This window comes from Zonotrichia leucophrys, chromosome 25 (genome assembly GCF_028769735.1).
Source record: "Zonotrichia leucophrys gambelii isolate GWCS_2022_RI chromosome 25, RI_Zleu_2.0, whole genome shotgun sequence".
In the NCBI taxonomy this organism is placed as follows: Eukaryota; Metazoa; Chordata; class Aves; order Passeriformes; family Passerellidae; genus Zonotrichia; species Zonotrichia leucophrys.
This window is the reverse complement of record NC_088194.1, coordinates 3,544,431-3,560,965: the sequence shown is the minus strand read 5'-3', so window position 1 is coordinate 3,560,965 and position 16,535 is coordinate 3,544,431. Positions and strand designations below refer to the sequence as shown.

At 51.9% G+C, this 16,535-nt stretch overlaps 1 long non-coding RNA gene across 3 annotated transcripts; it reads right to left on the bottom strand.

Moving 5' to 3' along the window:
- Window positions 1-1,837: 1,837 nt before the first annotated feature.
- Window positions 1,838-6,475, bottom strand: LOC135457877 (uncharacterized). Of its 3 annotated transcripts, XR_010442793.1 has the most exons (4): window positions 6,420-6,475; window positions 5,076-5,185; window positions 2,518-2,805; window positions 1,838-1,974 (listed from the first exon to the last, which is right to left on the bottom strand). It is a non-coding gene; the product is annotated as an uncharacterized LOC135457877 (long non-coding RNA). The 3 variants fall into 3 exon arrangements; XR_010442792.1 differs by lacking the exon at window positions 6,420-6,475 and having other exon boundaries at window positions 2,518-2,808; window positions 5,076-6,019; XR_010442790.1 differs by lacking the exon at window positions 6,420-6,475 and having other exon boundaries at window positions 5,076-6,019.
- Window positions 6,476-16,535: the final 10,060 nt, after the last annotated feature.

Sequence of the window (16,535 nt, the reverse complement as noted above, 5' to 3'; positions counted from 1 at the left end):
ACACCACCCCGAACCCTACACCCCGCCCCCAACCCTCACCCGAGGGCAATACCCGATCCCGGACCCCACCCTGAATCCTAAACCCCATCCCGAACCTCAATTAATGTTAAAATAAACTGTAACCCTTAAAATTACCCCTTAAAATTAGCCCTAATTGTTAAAATTACCGATTAAAACTCACCCTAATCCAAGATGGCGGCCCGCACGTCGTCACGTGATTGTTTTCTAAGATGGCGGTGGTCACGTGACTTGGAGCAAAATGGCTGCGCCCATGCCGACACGTGGTTTCCGGCAAAATGGAGGCGCCCAGGTGTGTTTTCCGGCAAGATGGCGGCGCCCATGAGGACACGTGGTTTCCGGCAAGATGGCGGCGCCCATGCCGACACGTGGTTTCCGGCAAGATGGCGGCGCCCATGCCGACACGTGGTTTCCGGCAAGATGGCGGCCATGCGCACGGCATCGGTGTTCGCAGATGGCGGGCCCATGAGACACGTGGTTTCCGGCAACATGGCGGCGCCCATGGAGACACGTGGTTTCCGGCAAGATGGCGGCCCCCATGCCGACACGTGGTTTCTGGCAAGATGGCGGCCCCCATGCCGACACGTGGTAAGGGGACAAGATGGCGGCGCCATCCGAATTACGTCACTTCCGGCAACATGGCGGCCGCCATGACCAGATTGTTTTTTCTCTATTTTTGCCGGGTTTTTTGCGCTTTCCTCCTGTCCCCCGTGGCCGGAGTGTTATTCCGGTTCCCATGCGGCCGGCGGCGTCGCGGGGAGGGGCTTCTGAGCCGTGGGGGCGGCTTCTGGCCGCGGCGGCCCGGCGACGGAGGGGCGGCGCACGGGGGCGGGGCTCGGGTAGGGGAGGTGGCGCCCGGGGGCGGGGGCACGGCGATGGGGGGGCGGTGCCCGGGGGCGGGGCGGCGGCGCCCGGGGGCGGGGCGGAGCCGGGGGGCGGGGCGCTTGGGTACCGGGGGTGGTGTTAGGGGGCGGGGGCTTGGCGACGGGGGGGGGGGTGTCCGGGGACTGGGGCGCCTAGGGGCGGGGGTGGCCGGTGGGAGGCGGTCCCTGGGGGCGGCGCGGGCTTGGCTGGGGGGGGGCTGTGGTTTGGGGAAGGGGGGGGGGGGACCTAGGGGCGGGGCTTGGTGACAGGGTCGGTGCTTGGGTATAGGGGTGCTGTCTAGTGGTAGGTGAGACTGATTAGGCTTGATTGGTGTCAGCTGGGGGTACTGATTAGGCTTGATTGGTGTCAGCTGGGGGTGTGTCAGGGGGGTACTGATTAGGCTTGATTGCTGTCAGCTGGGGGTACTGATTAGGCTTGATTGGTGTCAGCTGGGGGTGTGTCACCTGGGGGTACTGATTAGGCTTGATTGGTGTCAGCTGGGGGTACGGATTAGGCTTGATTGGTGTCAGTGCTGTGTCAGCTGGGGGTACTGATTAGGCTTGATTGGTGTCAGCTGGGGGTGTGTCAGCTGGGGGTACTGATTAGGCTTGATTGCTGTCAGCTGGGGGTGTGTCAGCTGGGGGTACTGATTAGGCTTGATTGGTGTCAGCTGGGGGTGTGTCAGCTGGGGGTACTGATTAGGCTTGATTGGTATCAGCTGGGGGTACTGATTAGGCTTGATTGCTGTCAGCTGGGGGTACTGATTAGGCTTGATTGGTGTCAGCTGGGGGTGACTGGATATTAGGCTTGATTGGTGTCAGCTGGGGGTGTGTCAGCTGGGGGTACTGATTAGGCTTGATTGGTGTCAGCTGGGGGTACTGATTAGGCTTGATTGCTGTCAGCTGGGGTGTGTCAGCTGGGGTACTGATTAGGCTTGATTGGTGCAGCTGGGGTACTGATTAGGCTTGATTGGTGTCAGCTGGGGGTGTGTCAGCTGGGGGTACTGATTAGGCTTGATTGGTGTCAGCTGGGGGTGCTGATTAGGCTTGATTGGTGTCGGCTGGGGGTCCTGATTAGGAGAGGGTGGGGTTCCTATATAATGTATATAGTAAAAAGAATAAAAACTATATGTCCGGTGCAGCAGTAGAAAATTTCAGGCTCCCGGGGAATAAAGGGTTTGTTTTGTATTTTTAATTTTTTTATTTTTTTCCTTTACTCCCCGGGAGCCTGAAAGTTTCTACTGCTGCTTTTTTAAACTAAAGCTAGAAAGGAAAACAAAGTTAGAGAGAGAGAGAGAGAGAGAAAAGAGAGAGAGAGAGAAAAGAGAGAGAGAGAGAGAGAGAGAAAAGAGAGAGAGAGAGAGAGAGAGAGAAAAGCGAGAGAGAAGTAAAGGCTGAAAAAAATAGAGAGAAGGAAAAAGAGTGAAAAGAAGAGGAAGAGACAGGGAAAAAAAAGACAGAGGGAAACAGAGAGAAAAGAAGACAGAGAAAAAAACAGAGAGAAAAAGCCTTGGGGGGGGGTCCTCAAATAAACATCCTTTTTCACCCTGCTACCTTCAAACCTCCCCCCACCCACAATAATTCCTAACTGTATGCCTGCTCACATTCCTTCTCCTAATCACAATCCTCAACTCACCTGATGCCTCAATCTCAGACATCATCCTTGACACTGGGCGGATCCCTCTTGTGACATGATGAATCTGCTGAAAAAAGTGTTGTACTTGACACAACCAGGAATCTCTGGATGCTGCGCTCCTCCTAAAAAAAATACAAAACAAAACAAGAACAAAACCAGAAATTACAAATGCACTTTACCACCCCTAAACACAAAAGCCAAAATCATGAGTCTAAATACTCCCTGTATTCCATGCTGTTTACTTCACAGAATCTTCAAAGCCTCTATGCTTTAGATGCCCAGAAACACCTGCTGGAAAGAAGTTGAGATGAGCTGAAAGAGCCTCTTCACTGAAATGAGAGGAGAGTTCTTACCCCAGCACATCCCAGAGAGGGAATGAAGCCCCACAGCCAAGGCTGGGGTTAATATACCCCTGATTGTGCCCGCCTCTCGTTCCCATGGCACCCACGAAAAGGGAGGGGGCAAATCCCACCGAGTATAAAAGCCCTCAGAGCAGCTGCAGCTGTTTGGCCTCTCTGACTCAAATTCAAGGGGAGTAAAGTGCTTGTTATAGAAGAAAGCTCTTCAGAAAAATAACAGCGCTTTCTTTTTTGTAGCAACTGCTTGGAGCAAAAGGGCAGCAAACTGGTAAGAAATAAAACTTTCTGTTTAGGCAGCATAACTAGATAGATTGGGTAATTTGCTGTTAACTTAGGTAATTATTCCTTAGTGGCTACTAAGTAGTATTTCCCATGTGACTAAGCTGGGTGGAGAAGAATACTAATGGTATGAATAGTCTAAGTCTCCTTGGGACCTCTAATTTAGGCTATCTACATTATAAGGAAAAATAAGAAAAATAAAAGCCTCCCAGGCAGTGTAAGGGTTAAGGGCATGTGAGGCTCATCCTTCTCTGAGATACTTGGTCCTACAGCATAGAAAGAAGTGCCCTGAAATGTAGTTTTAAACCCTTAAGATGCTGAAAAAGGCAGAGCTTCCTTCCAGTGAACTCCTTAAAAAGAGGAAATGGGGCAGTTACCTCTACTGAAGCTAATACAATGGCAAATAAATAGTTTCTGCCCTTTAATTTGCTCTCCTTAAATATTGGGAAAAGAGGGGCTTTCCACACTTTAAATCTCTCCAGTGATGAAAAAAGAAGGATTTTTCCCTCAGTTCAAACCCTTAGGATGGAGGGATAGCTGGCCTTCTCCCTCAATTTGGGCCTCAGGACAACAAAAAGGGGTGGCTACCCTTAATTCAAACCCATAAGAAACATTGTCAAGATTTTCCCCTTCTTTTTAAACTGCCAAATAATAGAGAATGAGGACTCCCTGTCAATTAACACCCCTAACAGCATAGAAAAGGCAGGGATTCTTTCAACTGAGACCATTAAAATTGCAGGGGAATCCAAGTCCCTACCAGTTTGAACACAAAAACTAATGGAAAATGAAGCTTTTTCCCTTTTTTATAAACTCTTTTTCTCCTAATAACCCCTCTCCTTTCTGGGAGTGCTCTGGAGGGTCTGGGGGCTTTGGAGAGGGACTGACACTGTAAAAGGGGAAAGTTGAAAGCCCTCTCCTGGAACCCCACTTGCTGCCTGGCCTGCTCAGTTGCTGGCCCTTGGCCAAAAGGGCTCTTCCCTTGGCGTTTTCTCAAAGTGATGCTCAGTGCCCAGGTGGGTCTGGCTGTTTCCTAGTCCGTGCTGGATGCTCCGACCGTCCCCGTTAGTCCCTCTGGCCTAGCAGCTCCCTGTGCAGGTGTGCCCGGGCAACCCTCTGAAAGCAGCTTGTCACACGGGGGGCCTGCTAGACCTTGGAGTGGGGGCTGAGGTGAAGAAAGGTCCTGTGAGGAGCTCTTTCCCCTATACAGCCCTTTGTCTGCCCCTTAAACCATGGGGTGCCAGGCTTTCCTTTCTAAGGAAATTAACAGCCTTTCCTCTCTGTGTGCCCATGGCAGAAACTGCAATTCGGCCTCCAAAACTGCAGAGAACAATTTCTCGCAGTCCGCAGCTGCCAACACCAAGAACTCTTGCTGCCCTCGGAGTGCCACGTGCCTCCTGCGGATGGACGTCGACACGCAGCAGGGTGAGTTTGGTTTTACAGGGAAGAGGGCCAGCACAGGATTTCTCCAGGAGCAAAGCTGCCCCCACCGAGAACTCGGGCTGCTCTGGCAGTGCCAAGCACCTCCTGCAAACTGGCATCAGCAAACTCAGGGGGTGAGTTTTTCTGTGCAGAAATTCTCCCAGACCAAAGCTGAGAGCATCTAACCCTGACCACAACAACTTAGCTGGGTCTAAAACTTACAACCTTTGGACTGGCAGTGTGGGACCCGACCTGCTGTGCCACCGCTGACCCCTTTCTAAAGCATTCCACTGCAGTCCTAAAACTCTGCCTTTTCAGAGGGTGTTTCCTCTGACCCTGACCATAATCTTCAAAATATTCTAGGGAATCACAGAATGGCTTTGAAAAAGCCCCAACAATACCCTAAAAAGTCCCAGAGAAGTCCCTTCCAAAATCCCCTAAATACCTTTAAAAGTCCTGAGAAAAAAACTCAAAAAGACGTGCTCAGTCTCCAAACTCTACCTGTTGCTCTCTAGCCGCAGTGGGTCTGTTGTTCTCTGAGGGTTCTGTCATTGTCCTGGTGTGTGAGGGTTGCTCTCTGGTCTCGCTGTTAGGGTTGCTGTGTTGTGCTGCTGTTGGGGGAAAAGGCTGTTTTTAGGGGAGCTGGTTAGGCTGAGGTTAGGGCTGGGGTGAGGGGGTGGTACAGCTGTATCCTGTACCCCTGATCTCCACTGGACTGTCCAGCCCTCAAGGCCTCTCCCTTTACCCCTCAACCGGTCCCTCTGCCCCGCAGCCCTCACCTCCTGTGTACCTTGAAATTGGGTTTCCTATTATTTTGAAACTAGGTTGTTCTGGTATTTTGAAATGCAGTTTTTTATAGGCTGGTTTGTTCGATATTTTTGTAGGCCAAGTTTTTAGTATTTTTTTTTGGCTGGGAGTTTGGTATTTTTGTAGGCTGGGCTTTTAACATTGTTGTAAACTGTGGGTTTGTTATTTGAAAACCTGTTATTGGCAGGGGTTTGGTGCACCAAAGTTCAGTGTCCTGGTTTCATTCAGCTTCTTCCACTACAACTAACATAGCAGGGGATCTATTAAATTGCAGGATATACTGTATGACGCTTCCTGAAATAGATACAAATTCCAGCTGCAGCAAAGCCCACCACCACATTTATTATAAAACCCAGCCTATAACCTAAAAAAACAAAAAAAATTCTCCAATTTATTTTACTGTTTTTATATTTACATTCTATAGTTATATATCTTTGTTTACATATATAATAGACTATAATTTATATGTTATGTTACAATAATATACAATATATTATAGTTTTATGTATTTATCTATTTGATTTCTATATTTCTGTTTACCACTATAATTTTATATTTATTTTTAAATGTATATTTATTTTTATTTTCATCTACATATTAGACCATATAAATTCATTAACCCGACACATCAGAGCCATAAAAATACTGTACCTTTGTCAGCACCGGTACGCAGCACACGCTCATCCCATCGCAGCACATCAAAACAAACCTATTTCTATTACTAACAGAACAAACATCCCACACCATTGAACCCTAATAAAAACTCAAATAAACCTAACCGTAAATAACTTTTCTACTGCTGCTTTTTTAAACTAAAGCTAGAAAGGAAAACAAAGTTAGAAAGAGAGAGAGAAAATGTATCTTAAACACCCCACAGAACCCTAAAAAGAGCCTCCGAATACACTCAAAATGCCCTACTTTTAAAAAGCCCCTAAAACACCCGTAAAAATCCCCCAAGAACCTTTAAAAAATCCTTAAATAATCCTAAAAGAGCTTTAAAATTAACCCTAATTGTTAAAATTACCGATTAAAACTAACCCTAATCCAAGATGGCGGCGCCCGTGCCGACACGTCGTTTCCGGCAAAATGGCGGCCCCCATGACACTGACAACGTGGGATTCCAGCAAGATGGCGGCGCCATACCCACACGTGGATTCCGGCAAGATGGCGGCGCCCATGCCGACACGTGGTTTCCGGCAAGATGGCGGCGCCCATGCCGACACGTGGTTTCCGGGAAGATGGCGGCCCCCATGACCGGATCTTTTTTCTCGATTTTTGCCGGGATTTTTGCGCTCTCCGCGGGTCCCCGGGGCCGGAATGATATTCCGGTTCGCGTGAGGCCGGCGGCGTCGCGGGAAGGGGCATCTAAGGCGTCGGGGTAGCCTCTGGGCTCGGATAGATGGCGGCGCTGATGAAGACACGTGGTTTCCGGCGAGATGGAGGCGCCCGTGCCGACACGTGGACTCCGGCAGATGGCGGCGCCCCTGCCGACACGTGGATTCGGTCAGATGGCGGCGCCCATTCCGACACGTGGTTTCCGGCAAGATGGCGGCGCCCATACCGACACGTGGTTTCGGCAAGATGCGGCGCCATACGACACGTGGATTCCGGCAAGATGGCGGCGCCCATGACCGACACGTGGTTTCCGGCAAGATGGCGGCGCCATGCGACACGTGGTTTCCGGGAAGATGGCGGCCCCCATGACCGGATTTTTTTCTCGATTTTTGCCGGGATTTTTGCGCTTTCCGCGGGTCCCCGGGGGCCGGAATGATATTCCGGTTCGCGTGAGGCCGGCGGCGTCGCGGGGAGGGGCATCTAAGGCGTCGGGGTAGCCTCTGGGCTCGGATAGATGGCGCGCTGATGAAGACACGTGGTTTCCGGCGAGATGGAGGCGCCCTGCCGCACGTGGATTCCGGCAATCGGCCCGACTGTCGGCGATGATCCCGCCCATGCCGACACGTGGTTTCCGGCAAGATGGCGCCCCCATGCCGATCTTTCTCGATTTGCGGTTTTTGGTCTCGCTCCCGGGGCCGGAAGATATTCCGGTTCGCGTGAGCCGGCGGGTCGCGGGAGGGCGATCTAAAGCGTGGGTAGCCCGGTCGGATAGATGGCGGCGCGGCCGTGGCCGACACGTGCGATTCCGGCAAGATGGCGGCGCCCATGCCGACACGTGGTTTCCGGCAAGATGGCGGCGCCCATGCCGACACGTGGATTCCGGCAAGATGGCGGCGCCCATGCCGACACGTGGTTTCGGAAGATGGCGGCGCCCATGCCGATTTTGACGTCTTTTTTCTCGATTTTTGCCGGGATTTTTGCGCTTTCCGCGGGTCCCCGGGGGCCGGAATGATATTCCGGTTCGCGTGAGGCCGGCGGCGTCGCGGGGAGGGGCATCTAAGGCGTCGGGGTAGACTCCGGGCTCGGATAGATGGCGGCGCTGATGAAGACACGTGGTTTCCGGCAAGATGGAGGCGCCCATGCCGACACGTGGATTCCGGCAAGATGGCGGCGCCCATGCCGACACTGGTTCCGCAAGATGGCGGCCCATGCCGACACGTGGTTTCCGGCAGATGGCGGCCCATGACGGATCTTTTTTCTCGATTTTTGCCGGGATTTTTGCGCTCTCCGCGGGTCCCCGGGGCCGGAATGAAATTCCGGTTCGCGTGAGGCCGGCGGCGTCGCGGGGAGGGGCATCTAAGGCGTCGGGGCGGCCTCTGGCCGCCGCGGCCGGCGACGAAGGGTCGGTGCCGGGGCGGGGGCAGGCGACGGGGGCGGGGCACGGCGACGGGGGGCGGTGCGGGGGCGGTGCCGGGGGCGGGGGCTCGGGTAGGGTTGGGCGGCGCCCGGGGGCCGCGGCGCCAGGGAGGGGGTGTCGGGGGTGCCGACGGGGGGCGGTGCTGGGGCGGCTAGGGCCAGGTCGGCGCGGGCTTGGCTAAGGGCAGTGCTGCGGTTGGGGGGTGGGACCTAGGGGGGGCTTGGTGACGGGGTGGGTGCCTGGGTATAGGAATGGTGTCTAGTGGTAGGCGAGACTGATTAGGCTTGATTGGTGTCTGCTGGGGGTCCTGATTAGGAGAGGGTGGGGTTCCTATCTAGTGTTTATAGTAAAAAGAATAAAAACTATATGTCCGGTGCAGCAGTAGAAAATTTCAGGCTCCCGGGGAGTAAAGGGTTTGTTTTGTATTTTTCAATTTTTTATTTTTTTCCTTTTGTCCCAGGGAGCCTGAAAGTTTCTACTGCTGCTTTTTTAAACTAAAGCTAGAAAGGAAAACAAAGTTAGAAAGAGAGAGAGAAAATGTATCCTAAACACCCCACAGAACCCTAAAAAGAGCCTCCGAATACACTCAAAATGCCCTACTTTTAAAAAGCCCCTAAACACCCGTAAAAATCCCCAAGAACCTTTAAAAAAATCCTTAAATAATCCTAAAAGAGCTTTAAAATTAACCCTAACTGTTAAAATTACCGATTAAAACTAACCCTAATCCAAGATGGCGGCGCCCATGCTGACACGTGGTTTCCGGCAAGATGGCGGCGCCTGTGCCGACACGTGGATTCCGGCAAGATGGCGGCGCCCATGCCGACACGTGGTTTTTGGCAAGATGGCGGCGCCCATGCCGACACGTGGATTCCGGCAAGAGATGGCAGGGGCCCAATGGCCGACACGTGGTTTCCGGCAAGATGGCGGCGCCCCTGCGACGCACGTGGCATTCCGGCAAGATGGCGGCGCCCATGCCGACACGTGGTTTTTCCGGCAAGATGGCGGCGCCCATGCCGACACGTGGATTTCCGGCAAGATGGCGTGCGCCCATGCGACACGTGGTTTCCGGCAAGATGGCGGCGCCATGCGACACGGTTTAGGCACCTTTTACGACAGTCGCGCTTACGGCCGATTACGACGTCGCGCTTTACGGCACTGTTTACGGCGCGCGCTTATACGGCACGTTTTCGACAGTCGCGCTTTACGGCGTTTACGACAGTCGCGCTTTACGGCACCTTTTACGACAGTCGCGCTTTACGGCCCTTTTACGACAGTCGCGCTTTACGGCACGTGATTTACGGCACAGTCGCGCTTTACGGCCTTTTACGACAGTCCGCGCTTTACGGCCGTTTTACGACAGTCGCGCTTTACGGCCGCTTTTACGACAGTCCGCTTTACGCTTTACGACAGTCGCGCTTTACGGCCGATTTTACGACAGTCGCGCTTTACGGCCGTTTTACGACAGTCGCGCTTTACGGCACTTTTACGACAGTCGCGCTTTACGGCCGCTTTTACGACAGTCGCGCTTTACGGCACCTTTTACGACAGTCGCGCTTTACGGCCGATTTTACGACAGTCGCGCTTTACGGCACTTTTACGACAGTCGCGCTTTACGGCCGATTTTACGACAGTCGCGCTTTACGGCACCTTTTACGACAGTTTTACGACAGTCGCGCTTTACGGCCGATTTTACGACAGTCGCGCTTTACGGCACCTTTTACGACAGTCGCGCTTTACGGCCGATTTTACGACAGTCGCGCTTTACGGCACGATTTTACGACAGTCGCGCTTTACGGCCGATTTTACGACAGTCGCGCTTTACGGCACCTTTTACGACAGTCGCGCTTTACGGCCGATTTTACGACAGTCGCGCTTTACGGCACGTTTTACGACAGTCGCGCTTTACGGCACCTTTTACGACAGTCGCGCTTTACGGCACCTTTTACGACAGTCGCGCTTTACGGCGATTTTACGACAGTCGCGCTTTACGGCCTTTTACGACAGTCGCGCTTTACGGCCGATTTTACGACAGTCGCGCTTTACGGCACCTTTTACGACAGTCGCGCTTTACGGCACCTTTTACGACAGTCGCGCTTTACGGCCGTTTTACGACAGTCGCGCTTTACGGCCGTTTTACGACAGTCGCGCTTTACGGCCGTTTTACGACAGTCGCGCTTTACGGCCGTTTTACGACAGTCGCGCTTTACGCCCCATTTTACGACAGTCGCGCTTTACGGCAGTTTTACGACAGTCGCGCTTTACGGCACCTTTTACGACAGTCGCGCTTTACGGCACCTTTTACGACAGTCGCGCTTTACGGCCGTTTTACGACAGTCGCGCTTTACGGCTTTTACGACATCGGCTTTACGGCTTTTACGACAGTCGCGCTTTACGGCACGTTTTACGACAGTCGCGCTTTACGGCCGTTTTACGACAGTCGCGCTTTACGGCCACCTTTTACGACAGTCGCGCTTTAAACGGCACGCATTTTACGACAGTCGCGCTTTACGGCACGTTTTACGACAGTCGCGCTTTACGGCACCTTTTACGACAGTCGCGCTTTACGGCCATTTTACGACAGTCGCGCTTTACGGCGACTTTTACGACAGTCGCGCTTTACGGCCGATTTTACGACAGTCGCGCTTTACGGCGCTTTTACGACAGTCGCGCTTTACGGCACCTTTTACGACAGTCGCGCTTTACGGCAGATTTTACGACAGTCGCGCTTTACGGCCCTTTTACGACAGTCGCGCTTTACGGCCGATTTTACGACAGTCGCGCTTTACGGCAGTCGCGCTTTACGGCCGATTTTACGACAGTCGCGCTTTACGGCCTTTTACGACAGTCGCGCTTTACGCATTTTACGACAGTCGCGCTTTACGCATTTTACGACAGTCGCGCTTTACGGCCTTTTACGACAGTCGCGCTTTACGGCCTTTTACGACAGTCGCGCTTTACGGCCGATTTTACGACAGTCGCGCTTTACGGCACCTTTTACGACAGTCGCGCTTTACGGCATTTTACGACAGTCGCGCTTTACGGCCGTTTTACGACAGTCGCGCTTTACGGCCCTTTTACGACAGTCGCGCTTTACGGCACGTTTTACGACAGTCCTACGCGCTTTTACAGTCGCTACGCATTTTACGACAGTCCGCGCTTTACGGCACCTTTTACGACAGTCGCGCTTTACGGACCTTTTACGACAGTCGCGCTTTACGGCGTTTTACGACAGTCGCGCTTTACGGCCGCTTTTACGACAGTCGCGCTTTACGGCCACTTTTACGACAGTCGCGCTTTACGGCACCATTTTACGACAGTCGCGCTTTACGGCCGATTTTACGACAGTCGCGCTTTACGGCCTTTTACGACAGTCGCGCTTTACGGCTTTTACGACAGTCGCGCTTCGGCGATTTTACGACAGTCGCGCTTTACGCATTTTACGACAGTCGCGCTTTACGGCACCTTTTACGCAGTCGCGCTTTACGGCATTTTACGACAGTGCGCTTTACGGCACCTTTTACGACAGTCGCGCTTTACGGCGTTTTACGCAGTCGCGCTTTACGGCCTTTTACGACAGTCGCGCTTTACGGCCTTTTACGACAGTCGCGCTTTACGGCACTTTTACGACAGTCCGCTTTACGCCTTTTACGACAGTCGCGCTTTACGGCATTTTACGACGTCGCGCTTTACGGCATTTTACGACAGTCGCTTTACGGCACCTTTTACGACAGTCGCGCTTTACGGCATTTTACGACAGTCGCGCTTTACGATTTTACGACAGTCGCGCTTTACGGCGTTTTACGACAGTCGCGCTTTACGGCATTTTACGACAGTCGCGCTTTACGGCCTTTTACGACAGTCGCGCTTTACGGCCCTTTACGACAGTCGCGCTTTACGCCTTTTACGACAGTCGCGCTTTACGCCTTTAGACAGTCGCGCTTTAGGCTTTTACGACAGTCGCGCTTACGGCCCTTTACGCAGTCGCGCTTTACGCCGTTTTACGACATCGCGCTCTTTAACGGCGCACCTTTTACGCAGTCGCGCTTTACGCATTAGACAGTCGCCTTTACGGCCTTACACAGTCCGCTTTCGGCATTTACGACGTCGCTTCGCTTTACGCAGTGGCTTACGGCCTTACACATCGCGCTTTTACGACAGTCGCGCTTTACGGATTTTACACAGTCGCGCTTACGCCTTTTACGACAGTCGCGCTTTTACGACAGTCGCGCTTTACGGCCGATTTTACGACAGTCGCGCTTTACGGCACCTTTTACGACAGTCGCGCTTTACGCATTTTACGACAGTCCGCTTTTACGGCATTTTACGACAGTCGCGCTTTAACGCCTTTTACGACAGTCGCGCTTTACGGCCCTTTTACGACAGTCGCGCTTACGGCCGATTTTACGACAGTCGCGCTTTACGGCCGATTTTACGACAGTCGCGCTTTACGGCACTTTTACGACAGTCGCGCTTTACGGCCGATTTTACGACAGTCGCGCTTTACGGCCGATTTTACGACAGTCGCGCTTTACGGCCGTTTTACGACAGTCGCGCTTTAACGCCATTTTACGACAGTCGCGCTTTACGGCGATTTTACGACAGTCGCGCTTTACGGCCGTTTTACGACAGTCGCGCTTTACGGCCGATTTTACGACAGTCGCGCTTTACGGCACCTTTTACGACAGTCGCGCTTTACGGCCGATTTTACGACAGTCGCGCTTTACGGCACCTTTTACGACAGTCGCGCTTTACGGCCGATTTTACGACAGTCGCGCTTTACGGCACCTTTTACGACAGTCGCGCTTTACGGCCGATTTTACGACAGTCGCGCTTTACGGCCGATTTTACGACAGTCGCGCTTTACGGCAGTTTTACGACAGTCGCGCTTTACGGCACCTTTTACGACAGTCGCGCTTTACGGCACCTTTTACAATAGGTTTTTGCTACCCATCTTGGTGTTTTCCCTGGTTTTTTCTTGCCAGTCTTGGGTGTTTTTTCTGGGTTTTTTCTTGCTCATGTTGGTTTTTTTTCCTGGGTCTTCTGTGGGAGTGTTCTGTTCTTTTTCTTGCCCGTCTTGGAGTTTTTTTCTGTGATTTTTCTGGGTTTTTTGTTGATTTTTTCTTGCCCACCTTGGGGGATTTTTTCTGGGATTTTTTCTTGCCCCTCTTGGGGGTTTTTTTCTGGGTGTTTTCCTGGATTTTTCTTGCCTATCTTGGGGTTTTTTCCGGTTTTCCTTTTTTTTAGTTTTTTTTTCCTTTGTTTTTTCTGGTTTTTTCCTGGTCCATCGCGGGGTTTTTTCCTCGGATTTTTCTTGCCCATCTTGGGGTTTTTTTCTGTGATTTTCCTGCGTTTTTTGTTGGGTTTTCCTTGCCCCTCTTGGGGTTTTTTTCTGGTTTTTTCTAGCCCATCTTGGGGGTTTTTCCTTGGTTTTTTCTGGGTTTTTCTTGCCCATCTTGGGGTTTTTTCTAGGATTTTTTTCTGGTTTTTTTCTTGCCCATCTTGGGTTTTTTTAGTTTTTTTTTTTTCTGGGTTTGCTCTTGCCCACCTAGAGGTTTTTTCCTGGGATTGTTCTGATTTTTTTCTTGATTTTTTCTTGCCCATCTTGAGTTTTTTTCCCTCGGTTTTTGTGGTTTTTTTTTTTTTTGTCCATCTTGGGGTTTTTTCAGGGTTTTTTCCTGGGTTTTTCTTGCCCATCTTGGGGTTTTTTTACTGGGTTTTTTTGGGTCTTTTCTAGCCTATCTTGGAGTATTTTTCTGGGTTTTTACCCGACCAGGACCAAGAAAAAAAAAACAGCCGGGGTGGGGGGGGAAGGCAGCTGGGGATTTTTTATTCTAAATTATACAATGAGTTGCAAAACCTGAAAAGCAAAAGTCATATACACAAGGTTAAATCCAGTCAGCATGTGCTCACACATGCAGAGACGAGCAGACACAGACAGACACAGCCATGTGCTCTCACACACACTCACACATTCTTTCCATTTACACGCTCGCTGTGGCCCTTATTTTTATTATTATTATTATTATTATCTACCTTTTTATTAGGGTTGCCGCCTGCAGCTGCTGGGAGAGTTCTGGAGCTGCCCCAGCATTGGGGTAACTGCCTTGTGCTGCTGTTGGGGAACACTGGGATCCTAGAGGTGCTGTTTAGGGTGACCGTGGCGTTGGGTTGAGGGCTGCTGCACCTGTACCCTAACCCGACCTGGTACCCTGTGTTCTTTGTACCCCTAACCCTCAGTGTGAGCTCTCCATCTCTCAAGCCTCCCCCTCCTTGCCCCTCAGCCCACAATGTCTGTGTGTCACCCCAAGACCTCTGACATTGTCCCTTGGCCCCCTGGCCTCCACCGTGCACTCTCCACCTGGTTAGGGGTGGTTTTTAGGCTAAGGTTAAGGGTGGTGTGAGGGCTGGTTCACCTGTCACCCTCAAGCAGCCCCCACTTTGCCCCTCAAGGCATCTGCTCCCCCTCACCCTCTTCTTGTCACCCTCAAGTTCCCCGCTCTCAGCATCTCTGTGCCACCCTGGAGCTCCCCAGTTGCTCCTAAAGCCCCCTTCTGCTCTCAGCTCCCCCCATGCTCTGTGTCACCCTCCAGCCCCCTCCCCTCAGCCCGCAGCCCCTTGTGACACCCTGCAGCCCACAGACGTTGTCCCTGCCTGTCCTACTTGGGTGTTGTCCTGCCGCAAGAGCTGCGCTGTCCTCCAAGGGTTCAGGCTCCTGCGTGCTGCTGGAGGGGACTCACAGGTGGGCGGTGGGTGAAGTAATGGATGGAGCGGGAAGTGTGATGGGACGGGTTAAGGGCAGAGTGAGGGATGGAGCAAGAGCGGGCTGGAAAATAGAGTAGGGTTAGGGGCGTAGAAGGGGACACAGCCGCAGGGAGGTGAGGTGAGGAGGTGTTAAGAGAAAACATAACTCCATAACTCCAAGACCAAGTCTGCAGCCAACGAGAACTCTGAGTGACCTTCATCAAACTGATATAAGGAAACTGGGGTGGTGAGTTTTGTTTCCCATGGAAAAGGGATGGCATTTGTGTCTCTGGGCCTGCAACCTGCTCAGGACCTTTGGTCTCGAGTGGGCTGCCACCTCCTAAAATTCCAAACATCACAGGTGAGAGAGGGGGGTGGAAATTTTACTTGGGGTAGAAACCAATTTTGGATTTAGCTGAAGTCTGCTGGTCAAACTTGTGTAGTCTGTTAATTGGTGTGCTTGCAAAAAGGCCTGCAGAGAGAACAAAGGGAGTTTGAGGCTACTGTCGGAAAAAGAGAATCTGGGTTACAACTGAGTGCACGGCCTTGTCCCTGTGTGAGTAAGTTTGAGGTTTTGCCGGCAACCGTTGCCGAGTGCTGAGGGGTCCCCTGGTCGATTGGGCAACTTGGGAGGGTTTGCTTCAGGCTTTGCTTGTGAAAGGTGTGAGAAAAGCAAGCAGCTCTGAAGCAGATGAGCCCCCTCTTGCCTTCAAGGACCCTTCCCACCCAAACGGTTTCGTGATTCTTTGCCCTGGAGGCAAGGGTGCACCTGTCACCACATTTCTCCTCACAGAGAAAAGCAAGGCAGAATTCTTCCCAAGAATATTTCTGGGATTCACCTTCTCTGAACCTCAGAGGAAGGAAAAACAATTCTTGTCTCATTTGCTGTGCCTGTGTTTGTGCCAAAGTAGAATGCAACATGGAGATTGTTTACCAAAGTGATGGTGTTTGGTTTCCTTGGCCTGTCAGGGCCGAGTGTGTGCGTGTGTCAGGACTGTTGGGTGACAGTCACGAGTTGTGTGCGGTGTGTGCAGGGTTGAGTACTTGGCAGATTCAGTTTAGATGTAATATAGTATAATAAAATCATTAATTAGCTTTCTGATAAGGCAGAATGCAGATTGGAAATATTTGCACATATGATATTAAAGGACACGTGAACCACCTTTCTGTGAGACAAAGACACAAGACTTGGCCCATCCCTAACTTAGGACACAGCTGGGGGTCCCCTCTTGGTCATTCCTGAAGGTCTCGGGTGGCCCCAGGCCCCACTCCCCTTAAATCCATGGATCCTGGGGCTCCAGACCTTTTGAAGAGGAATTCTTGGGATCTGGAGGTGAATCCGAGACCCCTCAAATCCCACCCTGAGTCCCCCAGGTTTTGGGAACCCAGAAAACCCTAATCGCAATCCCAAAGTAACCCCATTCCTATGGAATCAGGACCCGCAAAAACCCCAAAAGCCAAAAAGAAAAACCCTGGAAAAATCCCCAAATTCCCAACCTGAGCCCACCCCTGGTTTTGAAAACAGGGAAAATCCCAATCCCAAAGTTTCACCATTCCCATGGAATCAGGACCTGGGAAAACCAAAAAAGCCAAAAAACCCAGAAAAAAGCCCCCACCTTCCCCCCAAAATTCCCAATCTTTTCCAACCAACCACAACTTCT